At 30.4% G+C, this 12,500-nt stretch overlaps 3 non-coding genes across 3 annotated transcripts in view; all 3 read left to right on the top strand.

Moving 5' to 3' along the window:
* Window positions 1–365: 365 nt before the first annotated feature.
* Window positions 366–544, top strand: LOC138927659 (5.8S ribosomal RNA). The gene has a single exon (XR_011444105.1). It is a non-coding gene; the product is annotated as a 5.8S ribosomal RNA (ribosomal RNA).
* A 320-nt stretch (window positions 545–864) lies between these two features.
* LOC138927653 (large subunit ribosomal RNA) lies at window positions 865–4,814 on the top strand. The gene has a single exon (XR_011444101.1). It is a non-coding gene; the product is annotated as a large subunit ribosomal RNA (ribosomal RNA).
* A 7,681-nt stretch (window positions 4,815–12,495) lies between these two features.
* Window positions 12,496–12,500, top strand: part of LOC138927651 (small subunit ribosomal RNA) — a 1,995-nt gene continuing 1,990 nt past the window's right edge. The window contains exon 1 of the ribosomal RNA XR_011444099.1: window positions 12,496–12,500. This exon is cut by the window's right edge and continues 1,990 nt beyond it. This is a non-coding gene — a ribosomal RNA (small subunit ribosomal RNA).

Genomic DNA, 12,500 nt, shown 5'->3' with positions numbered 1-12,500 from the left:
TTAAACATATTTTATATGTTTAAATATAGACGAATATATTGAATATAAATTGCGTGTATATTTAATTAATATACATGCGTTGCGTGATGTATTGTTCATATTAAATTATGCGCATACATTGATAAATGCAACACCTAAAATATACATTGTTGTACCTGATATACAGGTTAATGCTTTATATAATATTAAAACAATATAAATTATATTTATATTGATTATATAAAACTAAGACATTTCGCAACAATTATTTTAGGTATAAAAATAACTTTATTGAAGGAATTGATATATGCCAGTTAAATGGTGTATTTTTAATTTCTTTCAATAAAAACATAATTGACGAATTGTATATTTATATATATTTATAAAACTCTAAGCGGTGGATCACTCGGCTCATGGGTCGATGAAGAACGCAGCAAACTGTGCGTCATCGTGTGAACTGCAGGACACATGAACATCGACATTTTGAACGCATATCGCAGTCCATGCTGTTATGTACTTTAATTAATTTTATAGTGCTGCTTGGACTACATATGGTTGAGGGTTGTAAGACTATGCTAATAAAGTTGCTTATTATTATATATTTTTATAATGATATGCATATGGTATATTATTGGATATATTTATATATTCATAATATTAAATATAAAAGCAATTATCTCAAATATTTATAAAAGAAAAAATGAAGATATACAATTCTTTCTTTTTTCAATTCAAATAATACTGAGAAATGTCTAGCATAAAAAAAATTAAATTTTTTTTAACTAGAATTGTCTCTTATTTAAAGATGCGAAAATTGAAAATATATCAAATATATTGTTCTTCATAGAGATATATTGTTTATATATATATATACATTGCTTTATACAACCTCAACTCATATGGGACTACCCCCTGAATTTAAGCATATTAATTAGGGGAGGAAAAGAAACTAACAAGGATTTTCTTAGTAGCGGCGAGCGAAAAGAAATCAGTTCAGCACTAAGTCACTTTGTCTATATGGCAAATGTGAGATGCAGTGTATGGAGCGTCAATATTCTAGTATGAGAAATTAACGATTTAAGTCCTTCTTAAATGAGGCCATTTACCCATAGAGGGTGCCAGGCCCGTATAACGTTAATGATTACTAGATGATGTTTCCAAAGAGTCGTGTTGCTTGATAGTGCAGCACTAAGTGGGTGGTAAACTCCATCTAAAACTAAATATAACCATGAGACCGATAGTAAACAAGTACCGTGAGGGAAAGTTGAAAAGAACTCTGAATAGAGAGTTAAATAGTACGTGAAACTGCTTAGAGGTTAAGCCCGATGAACCTGAATATCCATTATGGAAAATTCATCATTAAAGTTATAATATTTAAATAATATTATAGAAATAGTGTGCATTTTTTCCATATAAGGACATTGTAATCTATTAACATATATAATTTATCATAAAATATGACTTATAGTTTATTCAAATTATTATGCTTGCATTTTAACATAGGATAAATGTCATTAATTTGATAAAGTGTTGATAGATTAATAAGAATACAGTGCGTTAATTTTTCGGAATTATATAATGGCATAATTATCATTGATTTTTGTGTTTATTATATGCACTTGTATGATTAACAATGCGAAAGATTCAGGATACCTTCGGGACCCGTCTTGAAACACGGACCAAGGAGTCTAACATATGTGCAAGTTATTGGGATATAAACCTAATAGCGTAATTAACTTGACTATTAATGGGATTAGTTTTTTAACTATTTTATAGTTAATTAACACAATCCCGGGGCGTTCTATATAGTTATGTATAATAATATTTATATTATTTATGCCTCTAACTGGAACGTACCTTGAGCAGATATGCTGTGACCCGAAAGATGGTGAACTATACTTGATCAGGTTGAAGTCAGGGGAAACCCTGATGGAAGACCGAAACAGTTCTGACGTGCAAATCGATTGTCAGAATTGAGTATAGGGGCGAAAGACCAATCGAACCATCTAGTAGCTGGTTCCTTCCGAAGTTTCCCTCAGGATAGCTGGTGCATTTTAATGTTATATAAAATAATCTTATCTGGTAAAGCGAATGATTAGAGGCCTTAGGGTCGAAACGATCTTAACCTATTCTCAAACTTTAAATGGGTAAGAACCTTAACTTTCTTGATATGAAGTTTAAGGTTATGATATAATGTGCCCAGTGGGCCACTTTTGGTAAGCAGAACTGGCGCTGTGGGATGAACCAAACGTAATGTTACGGTGCCCAAATTAACAACTCATGCAGAAACCATGAAAGGCGTTGGTTGCTTAAAACAGCAGGACGGTGATCATGGAAGTCGAAATCCGCTAAGGAGTGTGTAACAACTCACCTGCCGAAGCAACTAGCCCTTAAAATGGATGGCGCTTAAGTTGTATACCTATACATTACCGCTAAAGTAGATGATTTATATTACTTGTAATATAAATTTTGAAACTTTAGTGAGTAGGAAGGTACAATGGTATGCGTAGAAGTGTTTGGCGTAAGCCTGCATGGAGCTGCTATTGGTACAGATCTTGGTGGTAGTAGCAAATAATCGAATGAGACCTTGGAGGACTGAAGTGGAGAAGGGTTTCGTGTGAACAGTGGTTGATCACGAGTTAGTCGGTCCTAAGTTCAAGGCGAAAGCCGAAAATTTTCAAGTAAAAATAAATATTACAATTATTGTGAAAATTATATACTTGAATAATTTTGAACGAAAGGGAATACGGTTCCAATTCCGTAACCTGTTGAGTATCCGTTTGTTATTAAATATGGGCCTCGTGCTCATCCTGGCAACAGGAACGACCATAAAGAAGCCGTCGAGAGATATCGGAAGAGTTTTCTTTTCTGTTTTATAGTCGTACTACCATGGAAGTCTTTCGCAGAGAGATATGGTAGATGGGCTAGAAGAGCATGACATATACTGTTGTGTCGATATTTTCTCCTCGGACCTTGAAAATTTATGGTGGGGATACGCAAACTTCTCAACAGGCCGTACCAATATCCGCAGCTGGTCTCCAAGGTGAAGAGTCTCTAGTCGATAGAATAATGTAGGTAAGGGAAGTCGGCAAATTAGATCCGTAACTTCGGGATAAGGATTGGCTCTGAAGATTGAGATAGTCGGGCTTGATTGGGAAACAATAATATGGTTTATGTGCTCGTTCTGGGTAAATAGAGTTATAATCATTTATGGTTGTAACTTGTTCCCCGGATAGTTTAGTTACGTATCCAATTGTGGAACTTTCTTGCTAAAATTTTTAAGAATACTAGTTGGGTCAAACCAATTAGTTCTTATTAATTATAACGATTATCAATTAACAATCAATTCAGAACTGGCACGGACTTGGGGAATCCGACTGTCTAATTAAAACAAAGCATTGTGATGGCCCTAGCGGGTGTTGACACAATGTGATTTCTGCCCAGTGCTCTGAATGTCAAAGTGAAGAAATTCAAGTAAGCGCGGGTCAACGGCGGGAGTAACTATGACTCTCTTAAGGTAGCCAAATGCCTCGTCATCTAATTAGTGACGCGCATGAATGGATTAACGAGATTCCTTCTGTCCCTATCTACTATCTAGCGAAACCACAGCCAAGGGAACGGGCTTGGAATAATTAGCGGGGAAAGAAGACCCTTTTGAGCTTGACTCTAATCTGGCAGTGTAAGGAGACATAAGAGGTGTAGAATAAGTGGGAGATATTAGACTTCGGTTTGGTATCGACAATGAAATACCACTACTCTTATTGTTTCCTTACTTACTTGATTAAATGGAACGTGTATCATTTCCTAGCCATTATACGGATATATTTATTATATCTTATGGTATTGGGTTTTGATGCAAGCTTCTTGATCAAAGTATCACGAGTTTGTTATATAATCGCAAACAAATTCTTTAATGAGAGATGCATTCATGTATTATCGATTTGAAAATTTGGTATAACTCCAATTACTCAGGTATGATCCAATTCAAGGACATTGCCAGGTAGGGAGTTTGACTGGGGCGGTACATCTCTCAAATAATAACGGAGGTGTCCCAAGGCCAGCTCAGTGCGGACAGAAACCACACATAGAGCAAAAGGGCAAATGCTGACTTGATCTCGGTGTTCAGTACACACAGGGACAGCAAAAGCTCGGCCTATCGATCCTTTTGGTTTAAAGAGTTTTTAACAAGAGGTGTCAGAAAAGTTACCATAGGGATAACTGGCTTGTGGCGGCCAAGCGTTCATAGCGACGTCGCTTTTTGATCCTTCGATGTCGGCTCTTCCTATCATTGTGAAGCAAAATTCACCAAGCGTTGGATTGTTCACCCATGCAAGGGAACGTGAGCTGGGTTTAGACCGTCGTGAGACAGGTTAGTTTTACCCTACTAATGACAAAACGTTGTTGCGACAGCATTCCTGCGTAGTACGAGAGGAACCGCAGGTACGGACCAATGGCACAATACTTGTTCGAGCGAACAGTGGTATGACGCTACGTCCGTTGGATTATGCCTGAACGCCTCTAAGGTCGTATCCGTGCTGGACTGCAATGATAAATAAGGGGCAATTTGCATTGTATGGCTTCTAAACCATTTAAAGTTTATTATTTATATTTTAAACGACAATGGATGTGATGCCAATGTAATTTGTAACATAGTAAATTGGGAGGATCTTTGATCACCTGATGCCATGCTAGTTACATATGAAAACATTATTTAATACAATGACAAAGCCTAGAATCAATTGTAAACGACTTTTGTAACGGGCAAGGTGTTGTAAGTGGTTGAGCAGCTGCCATACTGCGATCCACTGAAGCTTATCCTTTGCTTGATGATTCGAAATATAAAAAAAATGTAAATATGCATGTGTAAATATGTATATTTAGTATAAAAAATCTTTATATGCTATATCTAAGAAAGCATATAAGGATTTATCACGGGTTGTCCACGTTTCCCTACTAATTGTGGCCTACTAACTGTTTCGTCATCTTATTAGTGACGTGAAAAATGAAAATAATATTTTTCATTTATATTGTTATAAGTCTTAAACCTTAAGACGGCGGGAGTTGAATTACTTTCGTTTAGGTAGCCAAATGCCTCGTCATCTTATTAGTGACGTGAAAAATGAAAATAATATTTTTCATTTATATTGTTATAAGTCTTAAACCTTATAACGGCGGAAGATGAATTACTTTCTTTTAGGTAGCCAAATGCCTCGTCATCTTATTAGTGACGTGAAAAATGAAAATAATATTTTTCATTTATATTGTTATAAGTCTTAAACTTTAAGACGGCGGGAGTTGAATTACTTTCGCATAGGTAGCCAAATGCCTCGTCATCTTATTAGTGACGCGCATGATTCAATTCAAGAGATTCCTTCTGTCCCTATTTAAAACCTCACGGATATTAAAAATATTAAACATATATTGTTATAAGTCTTAAACCTTAAGACGGCGGGAGTTGAATTACTTTCGCATAGGTAGCCAAATGCCTCGTCATCTTATTAGTGACGCGCATGATTCAATTCAAGAGATTCCTTCTGTCCCTATTTAAAACCTCACGGATATTAAAAATATTAAACATATATTGTTATAAGTCTTAAACCTTAAGACGGCGGGAGTTGAATTACTTTCGCATAGGTAGCCAAATGCCTCGTCATCTTATTAGTGACGTGAAAAATGAAAATAATATTTTTCATTTATATTGTTATAAGTCTTAAACTTTAAGACGGCGGGAGTTGAATTACTTTCGCATAGGTAGCCAAATGCCTCGTCATCTTATTAGTGACGTGAAAAATGAAAATAATATTTTTCATTTATATTGTTATAAGTCTTAAACCTTATAACGGCGGAAGATGAATTACTTTCGTTTAGGTAGCCAAATGCCTCGTCATCTTAATAGTGACGTGAAAAATGAAAATAATATTTTTCATTTATATTGTTATAAGTCTTAAACTTTAAGACGGCGGGAGTTGAATTACTTTCGCATAGGTAGCCAAATGCCTCGTCATCTTATTAGTGACGTGAAAAATGAAAATAATATTTTTCATTTATATTGTTATAAGTCTTAAACCTTATAACGGCGGAAGATGAATTACTTTCGTTTAGGTAGCCAAATGCCTCGTCATCTTATTAGTGACGTGAAAAATGAAAATAATATTTTTCATTTATATTGTTATAAGTCTTAAACTTTAAGACGGCGGGAGTTGAATTACTTTCGCATAGGTAGCCAAATGCCTTGTCATCTTATTAGTGACGCGCATGATTCAATTCAAGAGATTCCTTCTGTCCCTATTTAAAACCTCACGGATATTAAAAATATTAAACATATATTGTTATAAGTCTTAAACCTTAAGACGGCGGGAGTTGAATTACTTTCGCATAGGTAGCCAAATGCCTCGTCATCTTATTAGTGACGCGCATGATTCAATTCAAGAGATTCCTTCTGTCCCTATTTAAAACCTCACGGATATTAAAAATATTAAACATATATTGTTATAAGTCTTAAACCTTAAGACGGCGGGAGTTGAATTACTTTCGCATAGGTAGCCAAATGCCTCGTCATCTTATTAGTGACGCGCATGATTCAATTCAAGAGATTCCTTCTGTCCCTATTTAAAACCTCACGGATATTAAAAATATTAAACATATATTGTTATAAGTCTTAAACCTTAAGACGGCGGGAGTTGAATTACTTTCGCATAGGTAGCCAAATGCCTTGTCATCTTATTAGTGACGCGCATGATTCAATTCAAGAGATTCCTTCTGTCCCTATTTAAAACCTCACGGATATTAAAAATATTAAACATATATTGTTATAAGTCTTAAACCTTAAGACGGCGGGAGTTGAATTACTTTCGCATAGGTAGCCAAATGCCTCGTCATCTTATTAGTGACGCGCATGATTCAATTCAAGAGATTCCTTCTGTCCCTATTTAAAACCTCACGGATATTAAAAATATTAAACATATATTGTTATAAGTCTTAAACCTTAAGACGGCGGGAGTTGAATTACTTTCGCATAGGTAGCCAAATGCCTCGTCATCTTATTAGTGACGCGCATGATTCAATTCAAGAGATTCCTTCTGTCCCTATTTAAAACCTCACGGATATTAAAAATATTAAACATATATTGTTATAAGTCTTAAACCTTAAGACGGCGGGAGTTGAATTACTTTCGCATAGGTAGCCAAATGCCTCGTCATCTTATTAGTGACGCGCATGATTCAATTCAAGAGATTCCTTCTGTCCCTATTTAAAACCTCACGGATATTAAAAATATTAAACATATATTGTTATAAGTCTTAAACCTTAAGACGGCGGGAGTTGAATTACTTTCGCATAGGTAGCCAAATGCCTCGTCATCTTATTAGTGACGCGCATGATTCAATTCAAGAGATTCCTTCTGTCCCTATTTAAAAACTCACGAATATTAAAAATATTAAAAATATTTTCATATGGATATGCAATCGTATGGATATCCAAATATGTGTGGGAAAGTCGTACTTCCTATACGATAAATGACCGGATTGACGAAACCGTGTTCAAAAAGGTATATAGGGTAGGTGGTGTTCGGCCTACCAATATAATATTAAAATAATATTATATTAAACAGAAGATCGCCAGTATTAATATATAAGCATATGGTTATGAATACATATGCATATAACATATATGAAAATATATGAATATATAAAAAAAAATATATATGAATATGAAAATATTTATATGTATATGGAATATATGGTAGGTGATGATGTTAGCCTACCATATAATATATAATATAATAATTTAATTATATTATATTAAATATGGAAATATTAAAAATATATTAAAAATATTAAAAATATTTTCATATGGATATGCAATCGTATGGATATCCAAATATGTGTGGGAAAGTCATACTTCCCATACAATAAATGACCGGATTGACGAAACCGTGTTCAAAAAGGTATATAGGGTAGGTGGTGTTCAGCCTGCCAATATAATATTAAAATAATATTATATTAAACAGAAGACCGCCAGTATTAATATATGAGCATATGGTTATGAATACATATGCATATAACATATATGAAAATATATGAATATAAAAAAATATATATGGATATGAAAATATTTATATGTATATGAAATATATGGTAGGTGATGAGGATAGCCTACCATATAATATATAATATAATAATTTAATTATATTATATTAAATATGGAAATATTAAAAATATATTAAAAATATTAAAAATATTTTCATATGGATATGCAATCGTATGGATATCCAAATATGTGTGGGAAAGTCATACTTCCCATACAATAAATGACCGGATTGACGAAACCGTGTTCAAAAAGGTATATAGGGTAGGTGGTGTTCGGCCTACCAATATAATATTAAAATAATATTATATTAAACAGAAGACCGCCAGTATTAATATATGAGCATATGGTTATGAATACATATGCATATAACATATATGAAAATATATGAATATAAAAAAATATATATGGATATGAAAATATTTATATGTATATGAAATATATGGTAGGTGATGGTGATAGCCTACCATATAATATATAATATAATAATTTAATTATATTATATTAAATATGGAAATATTAAAAATATATTAAAAATATTAAAAATATTTTCATATGGATATGCAATCGTATGGATATCCAAATATGTGTGGGAAAGTCATACTTCCCATACAATAAATGACCGGATTGACGAAACCGTGTTCAAAAAGGTATATAGGGTAGGTGGTGTTCGGCCTACCAATATAATATTAAAATAATATTATATTAAACAGAAGACCGCCAGTATTAATATATAAGCATATGGTTATGAATACATATGCATATAACATATATGAAAATATATGAATATAAAAAAATATATATGGATATGAAAATATTTATATGTATATGAAATATATGGTAGGTGATGGTGATAGCCTACCATATAATATATAATATAATAATTTAATTATATTATATTAAATATGGAAATATTAAAAATATATTAAAAATATTAAAAATATTTTCATATGGATATGCAATCGTATGGATATCCAAATATGTGTGGGAAAGTCATACTTCCCATACAATAAATGACCGGATTGACGAAACCGTGTTCAAAAAGGTATATAGGGTAGGTGGTGTTCAGCCTGCCAATATAATATTAAAATAATATTATATTAAACAGAAGATCGCCAGTATTAATATATAAGCATATGGTTATGAATACATATGCATATAACATATATGAAAATATATGAATATATAAAAAAAAATATATATGAATATGAAAATATTTATATGTATATGGAATATATGGTAGGTGATGATGTTAGCCTACCATATAATATATAATATAATAATTTAATTATATTATATTAAATATGGAAATATTAAAAATATATTAAAAATATTAAAAATATTTTCATATGGATATGCAATCGTATGGATATCCAAATATGTGTGGGAAAGTCATACTTCCCATACAATAAATGACCGGATTGACGAAACCGTGTTCAAAAAGGTATATAGGGTAGGTGGTGTTCAGCCTGCCAATATAATATTAAAATAATATTATATTAAACAGAAGATCGCCAGTATTAATATATAAGCATATGGTTATGAATACATATGCATATAACATATATGAAAATATATGAATATATAAAAAAAATATATATGAATATGAAAATATTTATATGTATATGGAATATATGGTAGGTGATGATGTTAGCCTACCATATAATATATAATATAATAATTTAATTATATTATATTAAATATGGAAATATTAAAAATATATTAAAAATATTAAAAATATTTTCATATGGATATGCAATCGTATGGATATCCAAATATGTGTGGGAAAGTCATACTTCCCATACAATAAATGACCGGATTGACGAAACCGTGTTCAAAAAGGTATATAGGGTAGGTGGTGTTCAGCCTGCCAATATAATATTAAAATAATATTATATTAAACAGAAGACCGCCAGTATTAATATATGAGCATATGGTTATGAATACATATGCATATAACATATATGAAAATATATGAATATAAAAAAATATATATGGATATGAAAATATTTATATGTATATGAAATATATGGTAGGTGATGAGGATAGCCTACCATATAATATATAATATAATAATTTAATTATATTATATTAAATATGGAAATATTAAAAATATATTAAAAATATTAAAAATATTTTCATATGGATATGCAATCGTATGGATATCCAAATATGTGTGGGAAAGTCATACTTCCCATACAATAAATGACCGGATTGACGAAACCGTGTTCAAAAAGGTATATAGGGTAGGTGGTGTTCGGCCTACCAATATAATATTAAAATAATATTATATTAAACAGAAGACCGCCAGTATTAATATATGAGCATATGGTTATGAATACATATGCATATAACATATATGAAAATATATGAATATAAAAAAATATATATGGATATGAAAATATTTATATGTATATGAAATATATGGTAGGTGATGGTGATAGCCTACCATATAATATATAATATAATAATTTAATTATATTATATTAAATATGGAAATATTAAAAATATATTAAAAATATTAAAAATATTTTCATATGGATATGCAATCGTATGGATATCCAAATATGTGTGGGAAAGTCATACTTCCCATACAATAAATGACCGGATTGACGAAACCGTGTTCAAAAAGGTATATAGGGTAGGTGGTGTTCGGCCTACCAATATAATATTAAAATAATATTATATTAAACAGAAGACCGCCAGTATTAATATATAAGCATATGGTTATGAATACATATGCATATAACATATATGAAAATATATGAATATAAAAAAATATATATGGATATGAAAATATTTATATGTATATGAAATATATGGTAGGTGATGGTGATAGCCTACCATATAATATATAATATAATAATTTAATTATATTATATTAAATATGGAAATATTAAAAATATATTAAAAATATTAAAAATATTTTCATATGGATATGCAATCGTATGGATATCCAAATATGTGTGGGAAAGTCATACTTCCCATACAATAAATGACCGGATTGACGAAACCGTGTTCAAAAAGGTATATAGGGTAGGTGGTGTTCAGCCTGCCAATATAATATTAAAATAATATTATATTAAACAGAAGACCGCCAGTATTAATATATGAGCATATGGTTATGAATACATATGCATATAACATATATGAAAATATATGAATATAAAAAAATATATATGGATATGAAAATATTTATATGTATATGAAATATATGGTAGGTGATGGGGATAGCCTACCATATAATATATAATATAATAATATTTATTATATTATAATAAATATGGAAATATTAAATTATTTTCATATGGATATGGATATGGATATGGATATGGATATACATATTCATATGGATATACTAAAATATACTGAAATATACCGATGAGTATATTTAGGTGAGGGTAAAAAGGCAAATAAATACCCAGCTTGACGAAAGTGTGTTCAAAAAGGTATATAGGGTAGGTGGTGTCGTCCTACCAATATAGTATATTATTTATATTATATGAATATACTAAAATACCGATGAGTATTTTTAGGTGAGGGAAAGAAGGCAAATAAATACCCAGCTTGACGAAAGTGTGGTCAAAAAGGTATATATGGTAGGTGGTGTAAGCCTATCTATATAATATAACATACTATATTATATATTATATATACACTATATTGTATACTTAGATAATATCGTTGAAGCGTCTACGTCTTATTATAAATTATAATTTGACAAGTTTCCAATTATTATCGTTAATTTCTGGTTCTAGGCAAATAAAAATTTCTTTTTATTATATCCTAGTAAGTATATGGAATTAAATTTAATTTCATATACGTATATGATAATAGTAGTAATATTATTATTATTATTATTGTATAAATAAATATGAATAAACTATATATATGAAAATATATAAATATATGAAAATTAAAAAGTGCTTAGTTTTATATCATATAAAACTAGACTTTTATATACAAAGAAAATAAATTTTAAATTTATTATCAAAATACATATGCGATAATTTTATTATAAAATTAAGCAAATATATATATGTGAATATATACAAATTGTTGTATGTGAAAATATAAAGATATTTTAGAATTAAATATATGCATAATATTGTATTTTATTAAAAAAAATATTAAAGAAGGCTTATATAAATAAAAAGACCGCCCGCTCATATAAATACCCTAACACAAACGAGGGTTTAAGAAAAAGCCATGAAAAAAATATACCCTGAGGTGTATGCGTTGGGCACCCGAGGGATATATTATAAATATATATATATATATATATGTATATATATTTTAATAAATGAACGAATATTGAATGCCATATAATAATTGGCCAAATTCGTTAATATTTTAATTTATACAAATATTTGCAATATTTATTTTCTATATATCAATATGAAAATGAAATATATCAAAGATATAAACATTATTCT

This window comes from Drosophila bipectinata, unplaced genomic scaffold, assembly GCF_030179905.1.
Source record: "Drosophila bipectinata strain 14024-0381.07 unplaced genomic scaffold, DbipHiC1v2 scaffold_48, whole genome shotgun sequence".
Classification (NCBI taxonomy): domain Eukaryota; kingdom Metazoa; phylum Arthropoda; class Insecta; order Diptera; family Drosophilidae; genus Drosophila; species Drosophila bipectinata.
Note: the sequence above shows the minus strand (reverse complement) of the source record. Positions and strands in the feature narration are given on the sequence as shown.